Below are 12,280 nucleotides of genomic sequence, written 5' to 3'. Positions count from 1 at the left end.
CGAACCCTGGACCGTTAGGTTAAAAGCCTAACGCTCTACCAGCTGAGGTATCCGGGCACACTTACTGACTACCTGGAAAACCTAGTCATATATCTCCCATATATGTAATAAATTAAAAGCGTTCTTTCCCTGAACACTGACAAAAATTGCGGAAAGTGCTGGATATTTTTTGGAGGGCAGTCACTTTAATATCACATGAAATATATTTTGAGAAGGCAGACTCCGATCTCTTACCCGCTGGTGATGTCCTATACACATTGTATCAACGATTAATACATTTTGTGGCAAAATATATATTCTTTGGAGATGTTTTGGGCAGAATTCATGGCAGAAAGAGCAGCACTTTTTACTATCATTTTTGAAATTTGTTATTTTGAAATAAAATGCTGCAATTATTAGTGATAAGCTTATGTCGTGTCTTAAACAGTGTTCGATTATTTCTGAATTTGAATGTGTGTATAGCGGGACACACTAGAAATTTGAATATAGTCGTTCTGGATGCAAACATATTCCTACAAATATCATAAAAACGACATAACATATGTTCAGTATAGGTATTAGTTGTTGGTGCACACAAGATTGTTTTGCCTATTTTCTAGATATAATGCATTTTCGTTTGCCTAATTTGAATCATTTAGTGGCCAAATGAATCAAAGTAAGGAGGAAAACAGTAACCGCCCGAACAGGGACTCGAACCCTGGACCGATAAGTTAAAAGCCTAACGCTCTACCAGGTGAGCTATCCGGGCACACTTACTATCTACCTGGAAAACCTAGTCATATATCTCCCATATATGTAATAAATTGAAGCGTTCTTTCTCTGAACACTGACACAAATGGCGGAAAGTGCTCGATATTTTTTGGAGGGCAGTCACTTTAATATCACATGAAATATATTTTGAGAAGGCAGACTCCGATCTCTTACCCGCTGGTGATGTCCTATACACATTGTATCAACGATTAATACATTTTGTGGCAAAAAATATATTCTTTGGAGATGTTTTGGGCAGAATTCAGGGCTGCAAGAGAAATCTTGACCCAATTTTTACTATCATTTTTGAACTTTGTTATTTTGAAATAAAATGCTGCAATTATTAGTGATAAGCTTATGTCGTGTCTTGAACAGTGTTCGATTTATTTCTGAATTTGAATGTGTGTATAGTGGGACACACGAGAAATTTGAATATAGTCGTTCTGGATGCAAACTTATTCCTACAAATATCATAAAAATGACATAACATTAATATAAGTTCAATATGGGTTTTAGTTGTTGGTGCACACAAGATTATTTTGCCTATTTTCTAGATATAATGCATTTTCGTTTGCCTAATTTGAATCATTTAGTGGCCAAATGAATCAAAGTAAGGAGGAAAACGGTAACCGCCCGAACAGGGACTCGAACCCTGGACCGTTAGGTTAAAAGCCTAACGCTCTACCAGCTGAGGTATCCGGGCACACTTACTGTTTACCTGGAAAACCTAGTCATATATCTCCCATATATGTAATAAATTAAAAGCGTTCTTTCCCTGAACACTGACAAAAATTGCGGAAAGTGCTGGATATTTTTTGGAGGGCAGTCACTTTAATATCACATGAAATATATTTTGAGAAGGCAGACTCCGATCTCTTACCCGCTGGTGATGTCCTATACACATTGTATCAACGATTAATACATTTTGTGGCAAAATATATATTCTTTGGAGATGTTTTAGGCAGAATTCATGGCAGAAAGAGCAGCACTTTTTACTATCATTTTTGAAATTTGTTATTTTGAAATAAAATGCTGCAATTATTAGTGATAAGCTTATGTCGTGTCTTAAACAGTGTTCGATTATTTCTGAATTTGAATGTGTGTATAGCGGGACACACTAGAAATTTGAATATAGTCGTTCCTGATGCAAACATATTCCTACAAATATCATAAAAATGACATAATATAAGTTCAATATGGGTATTAGTTGTTGGTGCACACAAGATTGTTTTGCCTATTTTCTAGATATAATGCATTTTCGTTTGCCTAATGTGAATCATTTAGTGGCCAAATGAATCAAAGTAAGGAGGAAAACAGTAACCGCCCGAACAGGGACTCTAACCCTGGACCGTTAGGTTAAAAAATAACGCTCTACCAGCTGAGCTATCCGGGCACACTTACTGTCTATCTGGAAAACCTAGTCATATATCTCCCATATATGTAATAAATTAAAAGCGTTCATTCTGTGAACACTGACAAAAGTTGCGGAAAGTGCTGGATATTTTTTGGAGGGCAGTCACTTTAATATCACATGAAATATATTTTGAGAAGGCAGACTCCGATCTCTTACCCGCTGGTGATGTCCTATACACATTGTATCAACGATTAATACATTTTGTGGCAAAATATATATTCTTTGGAGATGTGTTGGGCAGAATTCATGGCAGAAAGAGCAGCAATTTTTACTATCATTTTTGAAATTTGTTATTTTGAAATAAAATGCTGCAATTATTAGTGATAAGCTTATGTCGTGTCTTGAACAGTGTTCGATTTATTTCTGAATTTGAATGTGTGTATAGTGGGACACACGAGAAATTTGAATATAGTCGTTCTGGATGCAAACTTATTCCTACAAATATCATAAAAATGACATAACATTAATATAAGTTCAATATGGGTTTTAGTTGTTGGTGCACACAAGATTATTTTGCCTATTTTCTAGATGTAATGCATTTTCGTTTGCCTAATTTGAATCATTTAGTGGCCAAATGAATCAAAGTAAGGAGGAAAACGGTAACCGCCCGAACAGGGACTCGAACCCTGGACCGTTAGGTTAAAAGCCTAACGCTCTACCAGCTGAGGTATCCGGGCACACTTACTGTCTACCTGGAAAACCTAGTCATATATCTCCCATATATGTAATAAATTCAAGCGTTCTTTCTCTGAACACTGACAAAAATGGCGGAAAGTGCTCGATATTTTTTGGAGGGCAGTCACTTTAATATCACATGAAATATATTTTGAGAAGGCAGACTCCGATCTCTTACCCGCTGGTGATGTCCTATACACATTGTATCAACGATTAATACATTTTGTGGCAAAATATATATTCTTTGGAGATGTTTTGGGCAGAATTCATGGCAGAAAGAGCAGCACTTTTTACTATCATTTTTGAAATTTGTTATTTTGAAATAAAATCCTGCAATTATTAGTGATAAGCTATGTCGTGTCTTGAACAGTGTTCGATTTATTTCTGAATTTGAATGTGTGTATAGTGGGACACACGAGAAATTTGAATATAGACGTTCTGGATGCAAAAAAAGTCCTACAAATATCATAAAAATGACATAATATAAGTTCTATATGAGTATTAGTTGTTGGTGCACACAAGATTGTTTTGCCTATTTTCTAGTTATAATGCATTTTCGTTTGCCTAATTTGAATCATTTAGTGGCCAAATGAATCAAAGTAAGGAGGAAAACGGTAACCGCCCGAACAGGGACTCGAACCCTGGACCGTTATGTTAAAAGCCTAACGCTCTACCAGCTGAGCTATCCGGGCACACTTGCTGTCTACCTGGAAAACCTAGTCATATATCTCCCATATATGTAATAAATTCAAGCGTTCTTTCTCTGAACACTGACAAAAATGGTGGAAAGTGCTGGATATTTTTTGGAGGGCAGTCACTTTAATATCACATGAAATATATTTTGAGAAGGCAGACTCCGATCTCTTACCCGCTGGTGATGTCCTATACACATTGTATCAACGATTAATACATTTTGTGGCAAAATATATATTCTTTGGAGATGTTTTGGGCAGAATTCAGGGCTGCAAGAGAAATCTTGACCCAATTTTTACTATCATTTTTGAACTTTGTTATTTTGAACTAAAATGCTGCAATTATTAGTGATAAGCTTATGTCGTGTCTTGCACAGTGTTCGATTTATTTCTGAATTTGAATGTGTGTATAGTGGGACACACGAGAAATTTGAATATAGTCGTTCTGGATGCAAACTTATTCCTACAAATATCATAAAAATGACATAACATTAATATAAGTTCAATATGGGTTTTAGTTGTTGGTGCACACAAGATTATTTTGCCTATTTTCTAGATATAATGCATTTTCGTTTGCCTAATTTGAATCATTTAGTTGCCAAATGAATCAAAGTAAGGAGGAAAACGGTAACCGCCCGAACAGGGACTCGAACCCTGGACCGTTAGGTTAAAAGCCTAACGCTCTACCAGCTGAGGTATCCGGGCACACTTACTGTCTACCTGGAAAACCTAGTCATATATCTCCCATATATGTAATAAATTAAAAGCGTTCTTTCCCTGAACACTGACAAAAATTGCGGAAAGTGCTCGATATTTTTTGGAGGGCAGTCACTTTAATATCACATGAAATATATTTTGAGAAGGCAGACTCCGATCTCTTACCCGCTGGTGATGTCCTATACACATTGTATCAACGATTAATACATTTTGTGGCAAAATATATATTCTTTGGAGATGTTTTGGGCAGAATTCATGGCAGAAAGAGCAGCACTTTTTACTATCATTTTTGAAATTGGTTATTTTGAAATAAAATGCTGCAATTATTAGTGATAAGCTATGTCGTGTCTTGAACAGTGTTCGATTTACTTCTGAATTTGAATGTGTGTATAGTGGGACACACGAGAAATTTGAATATAGACGTTCTAGATGCAAAAAAAGTCCTACAAATATCATAAAAATGACATAATATAAGTTCTATATGAGTATTAGTTGTTGGTGCACACAAGATTGTTTTGCCTATTTTCTAGTTATAATGCATTTTCGTTTGCCTAATTTGAATCATTTAGTGGCCAAATGAATCAAAGTAAGGAGGAAAACGGTAACCGCCCGAATAGGGACTCGAACACTGGACCTTTAGGTTAAAAGCCTAACGCTCTACCAGCTGAGCTATCCGGGCACACTTGCTGTCTACCTGGAAAACCTAGTCATATATCTCCCATATATGTAATAAATTCAAGCGTTCTTTCTCTGAACACTGACAAAAATGGTGGAAAGTGCTGGATATTTTTTGGAGGGCAGTCACTTTAATATCACATGAAATATATTTTGAGAAGGCAGACTCCGATCTCTTACCCGCTGGTGATGTCCTATACACATTGTATCAACGATTAATACATTTTGTGGCAAAATATATATTCTTTGGAGATGTTTTGGGCAGAATTCATGGCAGAAAGAGCAGCAATTTTTACTATCATTTTTGAAATTTGTTATTTTGAAATAAAATGCTGCAATTATTAGTGATAAGCTTATGTCGTGTCTTGAACAGTGTTCGATTTATTTCTGAATTTGAATGTGTGTATAGTGGGACACACGAGAAATTTGAATATAGTCGTTCTGGATGCAAACTTATTCCTACAAATATCATAAAAATGACATAACATTAATATAAGTTCAATATGGGTTTTAGTTGTTGGTGCACACAAGATTATTTTGCCTATTTTCTAGATATAATGCATTTTAGTTTGCCTAATTTGAATCATTTAGTGGCCAAATGAATCAAAGTAAGGAGGAAAACGGTAACCGCCCGAACAGGGACTCGAACCCTGGACCGTTAGGTTAAAAGCGTAACGCTCTACCAGCTGAGGTATCCGGGCACACTTACTGTCTACCTGGAAAACCTAGTCATATATCTCCCATATATGTAATAAATTAAAAGCGTTCTTTCCCTGAACACTGACAAAAATTGCTTAAAGTGCTGGATATTTTTTGGAGGGCAGTCACTTTAATATCACATGAAATATATTTTGAGAAGGCAGACTCCGATCTCTTACCCGCTGGTGATGTCCTATACACATTGTATCAACGATTAATACATTTTGTGGCAAAATATATATTCTTTGGAGATGTTTTGGGCAGAATTCAGGGCAGCAAGAGAAATCGTGACCCACTTTTTACTATCATTTTTGAACTTTGTTATTTTGAAATAAAATGCTGCAATTATTAGTGATAAGCTTATGTCGTGTCTTGAACACTGTTCGATTTATTTCTGAATTTGAATGTGTGTATAGCGGGACACACGAGAAATTTGAATATAGTCGTTCTTGATGCAAACTTATTCCTACAAATATCATAAAAATGATATAACATTAATATAAGTTCAATATGGGTATTAGTTGTTGGTGCACACAAGATTATTTTGCCTATTTTCTAGATATAATGCATTTTCGTTTGCCTAATTTGAATCATTTAGTGGCCAAATGAATCAAAGTAAGGAGGAAAACGGTAACCGCCCGAACAGGGACTCGAACCCTGGACCGTTAGGTTAAAAGCCTAACGCTCTACCAGCTGAGCTATCCGGGCACACTTACTGTCTACCTGGAAAACCTAGTCATATATCTCCCATATATGTAATAAATTCAAGCGTTCTTTCTCTGAACACTGACAAAAATGGCGGAAAGTGCTCGATATTTTTTGGAGGGCAGTCACTTTAATATCACATGAAATATATTTTGAGAAGGCAGACTCCGATCTCTTACCCGCTGGTGATGTCCTATACACATTGTATCAACGATTAATACATTTTGTGGCAAAATATATATTCTTTGGAGATGTTTTGGGCAGAATTCATGGCAGAAAGAGCAGCACTTTTTACTATCATTTTTGAAATTGGTTATTTTGAAATAAAATGCTGCAATTATTAGTGATAAGCTATGTCGTGTCTTGAACAGTGTTCGATTTACTTCTGAATTTGAATGTGTGTATAGTGGGACACACGAGAAATTTGAATTTAGACGTTCTAGATGCAAAAAAAGTCCTACAAATATCATAAAAATGACATAATATAAGTTCTATATGAGTATTAGTTGTTGGTGCACACAAGATTGTTTTGCCTATTTTCTAGTTATAATGCATTTTCGTTTGCCTAATTTGAATCATTTAGTGGCCAAATGAATCAAAGTAAGGAGGAAAACGGTAACCGCCCGAACAGGGACTCGAACCCTGGACCGTTAGGTTAAAAGCCTAACGCTCTACCAGCTGAGCTATCCGGGCACACTTGCTGTCTACCTGGAAAACCTAGTCATATATCTCCCATATATGTATTAAATTGAAGCGTTCTTTCTCTGAACACTGACAAAAATGGTGGAAAGTGCTGGATATTTTTTGGAGGGCAGTCACTTTAATATCACATGAAATATATTTTGAGAAGGCAGACTCCGATCTCTTACCCGCTGGTGATGTCCTATACACATTGTATCAACGATTAATACATTTTGTGGCAAAATATATATTCTTTGGAGATGTTTTGGGCAGAATTCATGGCAGAAAGAGCAGCAATTTTTACTATCATTTTTGAAATTTGTTATTTTGAAATAAAATGCTGCAATTATTAGTGATAAGCTTATGTCGTGTCTTGAACAGTGTTCGATTTATTTCTGAATTTGAATGTGTGTATAGTGGGACACACGAGAAATTTGAATATAGTCGTTCTGGATGCAAACTTATTCCTACAAATATCATAAAAATGACATAACATTAATATAAGTTCAATATGGGTTTTAGTTGTTGGTGCACACAAGATTATTTTGCCTATTTTCTAGATATAATGCATTTTAGTTTGCCTAATTTGAATCATTTAGTGGCCAAATGAATCAAAGTAAGGAGGAAAACGGTAACCGCCCGAACAGGGACTCGAACCCTGGACCGTTAGGTTAAAAGCGTAACGCTCTACCAGCTGAGGTATCCGGGCACACTTACTGTCTACCTGGAAAACCTAGTCATATATCTCCCATATATGTAATAAATTAAAAGCGTTCTTTCCCTGAACACTGACAAAAATTGCTTAAAGTGCTGGATATTTTTTGGAGGGCAGTCACTTTAATATCACATGAAATATATTTTGAGAAGGCAGACTCCGATCTCTTACCCGCTGGTGATGTCCTATACACATTGTATCAACGATTAATACATTTTGTGGCAAAATATATATTCTTTGGAGATGTTTTGGGCAGAATTCAGGGCAGCAAGAGAAATCGTGACCCACTTTTTACTATCATTTTTGAACTTTGTTATTTTGAAATAAAATGCTGCAATTATTAGTGATAAGCTTATGTCGTGTCTTGAACACTGTTCGATTTATTTCTGAATTTGAATGTGTGTATAGCGGGACACACGAGAAATTTGAATATAGTCGTTCTTGATGCAAACTTATTCCTACAAATATCATAAAAATGATATAACATTAATATAAGTTCAATATGGGTATTAGTTGTTGGTGCACACAAGATTATTTTGCCTATTTTCTAGATATAATGCATTTTCGTTTGCCTAATTTGAATCATTTAGTGGCCAAATGAATCAAAGTAAGGAGGAAAACGGTAACTGCCCGAACAGGGACTCGAACCCTGGACCGTTAGGTTAAAAGCCTAACGCTCTACCAGCTGAGCTATCCGGGCACACTTACTGTCTACCTGGAAAACCTAGTCATATATCTCCCATATATGTAATAAATTCAAGCGTTCTTTCTCTGAACACTGACAAAAATGGCGGAAAGTGCTCGATATTTTTTGGAGGGCAGTCACTTTAATATCACATGAAATATATTTTGAGAAGGCAGACTCCGATCTCTTACCCGCTGGTGATGTCCTATACACATTGTATCAACGATTAATACATTTTGTGGCAAAATATATATTCTTTGGAGATGTTTTGGGCAGAATTCAGGGCAGCAAGAGAAATCTTGACCCAATTTTTACTATCATTTTTGAACTTTGTTATTTTGAAATAAAATGCTGCAATTATTAGTGATAAGCTTATGTCGTGTCTTGAACAGTGTTCGATTTATTTCTGAATTTGAATGTGTGTATAGTGGGACACACGAGAAATTTGAATATAAACGTTCTGGATGCAAAAAAAGTCCTACAAATATCATAAAAATGACATAATATAAGTTCTATATGAGTATTAGTTGTTGGTGCACACAAGATTGTTTTCCCTATTTTCTAGTTATAATGCATTTTCGTTTGCCTAATTTGAATCATTTAGTGGCCAAATGAATCAAAGTAAGGAGGAAAACGGTAACCGCCCGAACAGGGACTCGAACCCTACCAGCTGAGCTATCCGGGCACACTTGCTGTCTACCTGGAAAACCTAGTCATATATCTCCCATATATGTAATAAATTCAAGCGTTCTTTCTCTGAACACTGACAAAAATGGCGGAAAGTGCTGGATATTTCTTGGAGGGCAGTCACTTTAATATCACATGAAATATATTTTGAGAAGGCAGACTCCGATCTCTTACCCGCTGGTGATGTCCTATACACATTGTATCAACGATTAATACATTTTGTGGCAAAATATATATTCTTTGGAGATGTTTTGGGCAGAATTCAGGGCAGCAAGAGAAATCTTGACCCAATTTTTACTATCATTTTTGAACTTTGTTATTTTGAAATAAAATGCTGCAATTATTAGTGATAAGCTTATGTCGTGTCTTGAACAGTGTTCGATTTATTTCTGAATTTGAATGTGTGTATAGTGGGACACACGAGAAATTTGAATATAGTCGTTCTGGATGCAAACTTATTCCTACAAATATCATAAAAATGACATAACATTAATATAAGTTCAATATGGGTTTTAGTTGTTGGTGCACACAAGATTATTTTGCCTATTTTCTAGATATAATGCATTTTCGTTTGCCTAATTTGAATCATTTAGTTGCCAAATGAATCAAAGTAAGGAGGAAAACGGTAACCGCCCGAACAGGGACTCGAACCCTGGACCGTTAGGTTAAAAGCCTAACGCTCTACCAGCTGAGGTATCCGGGCACACTTACTGTCTACCTGGAAAACCTAGTCATATATCTCCCATATATGTAATAAATTAAAAGCGTTCTTTCCCTGAACACTGACAAAAATTGCGGAAAGTGCTCGATATTTTTTGGAGGGCAGTCACTTTAATATCACATGAAATATATTTTGAGAAGGCAGACTCCGATCTCTTACCCGCTGGTGATGTCCTATACACATTGTATCAACGATTAATACATTTTGTGGCAAAATATATATTCTTTGGAGATGTTTTGGGCAGAATTCATGGCAGAAAGAGCAGCACTTTTTACTATCATTTTTGAAATTTGTTATTTTGAAATAAAATGCTGCAATTATTAGTGATAAGCTATGTCGTGTCTTGAACAGTGTTCGATTTATTTCTGAATTTGAATGTGTGTATAGTGGGACACACGAGAAATTTGAATATAGTCGTTCTGGATGCCAACAAATTCCTTCAAATATCATAAAAATGACATAATATAAGTTCTATATGAGTATTAGTTGTTGGTGCACACAAGATTGTTTTGCCTATTTTCTAGTTATAATGCATTTTCGTTTGCCTAATTTGAATCATTTAGTGGCCAAATGAATCAAAGTAAGGAGGAAAACGGTAACCGCCCGAACAGGGACTCGAACCCTGGACCGTTAGGTTAAAAGCCTAACGCTCTACCAGCTGAGCTATCCGGGCACACTTGCTGTCTACCTGGAAAACCTAGTCATATATCTCCCATATATGTAATAAATTCAAGCGTTCTTTCTCTGAACACTGACAAAAATGGCGGAAAGTGCTGGATATTTTTTGGAGGGCAGTCACTTTAATATCACATGAAATATATTTTGAGAAGGCAGACTCCGATCTCTTACCCGCTGGTGATGTCCTATACACATTGTATCAACGATTAATACATTTTGTGGCAAAATATATATTCTTTGGAGATGTTTTGGGCAGAATTCAGGGCTGCAAGAGAAATCTTGACCCAATTTTTACTATCATTTTTGAACTTTGTTATTTTGAAATAAAATGCTGCAATTATTAGTGATAAGCTTATGTCGTGTCTTGAACAGTGTTCGATTTATTTCTGAATTTGAATGTGTGTATAGTGGGACACACGAGAAATTTGAATATAGTCGTTCTGGATGCAAACTTATTCCTACAAATATCATAAAAATGACATAACATTAATATAAGTTCAATATGGGTTTTAGTTGTTGGTGCACACAAGATTATTTTGCCTATTTTCTAGATATAATGCATTTTCGTTTGCCTAATTTGAATCATTTAGTTGCCAAATGAATCTAAGTAAGGAGGAAAACGGTAACCGCCCGAACAGGGACTCGAACCCTGGACCGTTAGGTTAAAAGCCTAACGCTCTACCAGCTGAGGTATCCGGGCACACTTACTGTCTACCTGGAAAACCTAGTCATATATCTCCCATATATGTAATAAATTAAAAGCGTTCTTTCCCTGAACACTGACAAAAATTGCGGAAAGTGCTGGATATTTTTTGGAGGGCAGTCACTTTAATATCACATGAAATATATTTTGAGAAGGCAGACTCCGATCTCTTACCCGCTGGTGATGTCCTATACACATTGTATCAACGATTAATACATTTTGTGGCAAAATATATATTCTTTGGAGATGTTTTGGGCAGAATTCAGGGCAGCAAGAGAAATCGTGACCCACTTTTTACTATCATTTTTGAACTTTGTTATTTTGAAATAAAATGCTGCAATTATTAGTGATAAGCTTATGTCGTGTCTTGAACACTGTTCGATTTATTTCTGAATTTGAATGTGTGTATAGCGGGACACACGAGAAATTTGAATATAGTCGTTCTTGATGCAAACTTATTCCTACAAATATCATAAAAATGACATAACATTAATATAAGTTCAATATGGGTATTAGTTGTTGGTGCACACAAGATTATTTTGCCTATTTTCTAGATATAATGCATTTTCGTTTGCCTAATTTGAATCATTTAGTGGCCAAATGAATCAAAGTAAGGAGGAAAACGGTAACCGCCCGAACAGGGACTCGAACCCTGGACCGTTAGGTTAAAAGCCTAACGCTCTACCAGCTGAGCTATCCGGGCACACTTACTGTCTACCTGGAAAACCTAGTCATATATCTCCCATATATGTAATAAATTCAAGCGTTCTTTCTCTGAACACTGACAAAAATGGCGGAAAGTGCTCGATATTTTTTGGAGGGCAGTCACTTTAATATCACATGAAATATATTTTGAGAAGGCAGACTCCGATCTCTTACCCGCTGGTGATGTCCTATACACATTGTATCAACGATTAATACATTTTGTGGCAAAATATATATTCTTTGGAGATGTTTTGGGCAGAATTCAGGGCTGCAAGAGAAATCTTGACCCAATTTTTACTATCATTTTTGAACTTTGTTATTTTGAAATAAAATGCTGCAATTATTAGTGATAAGCTTATGTCGTGTCTTGAACAGTGT

General features: G+C 35.9%; 5 non-coding genes across 5 annotated transcripts; all 5 read right to left on the bottom strand.

Annotated features, from left to right (window-relative positions):
• Window positions 1-6,257: 6,257 nt before the first annotated feature.
• TRNAK-UUU (transfer RNA lysine (anticodon UUU)) lies at window positions 6,258-6,330 on the bottom strand. The gene has a single exon. It is a non-coding gene; the product is annotated as a tRNA-Lys (tRNA).
• Window positions 6,331-6,947: 617 nt separating this feature from the next.
• Window positions 6,948-7,020, bottom strand: TRNAK-UUU (transfer RNA lysine (anticodon UUU)). The gene has a single exon. It is a non-coding gene; the product is annotated as a tRNA-Lys (tRNA).
• Window positions 7,021-8,350: 1,330 nt separating this feature from the next.
• Window positions 8,351-8,423, bottom strand: TRNAK-UUU (transfer RNA lysine (anticodon UUU)). Its single transcript has one exon. It is a non-coding gene; the product is annotated as a tRNA-Lys (tRNA).
• Window positions 8,424-10,416: 1,993 nt separating this feature from the next.
• On the bottom strand, window positions 10,417-10,489 carry TRNAK-UUU (transfer RNA lysine (anticodon UUU)). Its single transcript has one exon. It is a non-coding gene; the product is annotated as a tRNA-Lys (tRNA).
• Window positions 10,490-11,827: 1,338 nt separating this feature from the next.
• TRNAK-UUU (transfer RNA lysine (anticodon UUU)) lies at window positions 11,828-11,900 on the bottom strand. Its single transcript has one exon. It is a non-coding gene; the product is annotated as a tRNA-Lys (tRNA).
• Between the last annotated feature and the right edge of the window lie 380 nt (window positions 11,901-12,280).

This window comes from Lepisma saccharinum, chromosome 2 (genome assembly GCF_977018435.1).
Source record: "Lepisma saccharinum chromosome 2, izLepSacc3.1, whole genome shotgun sequence".
NCBI lineage: Eukaryota > Metazoa > Arthropoda > Insecta > Zygentoma > Lepismatidae > Lepisma > Lepisma saccharinum.
This window is presented reverse-complemented; position numbering and strand designations above follow the sequence as displayed.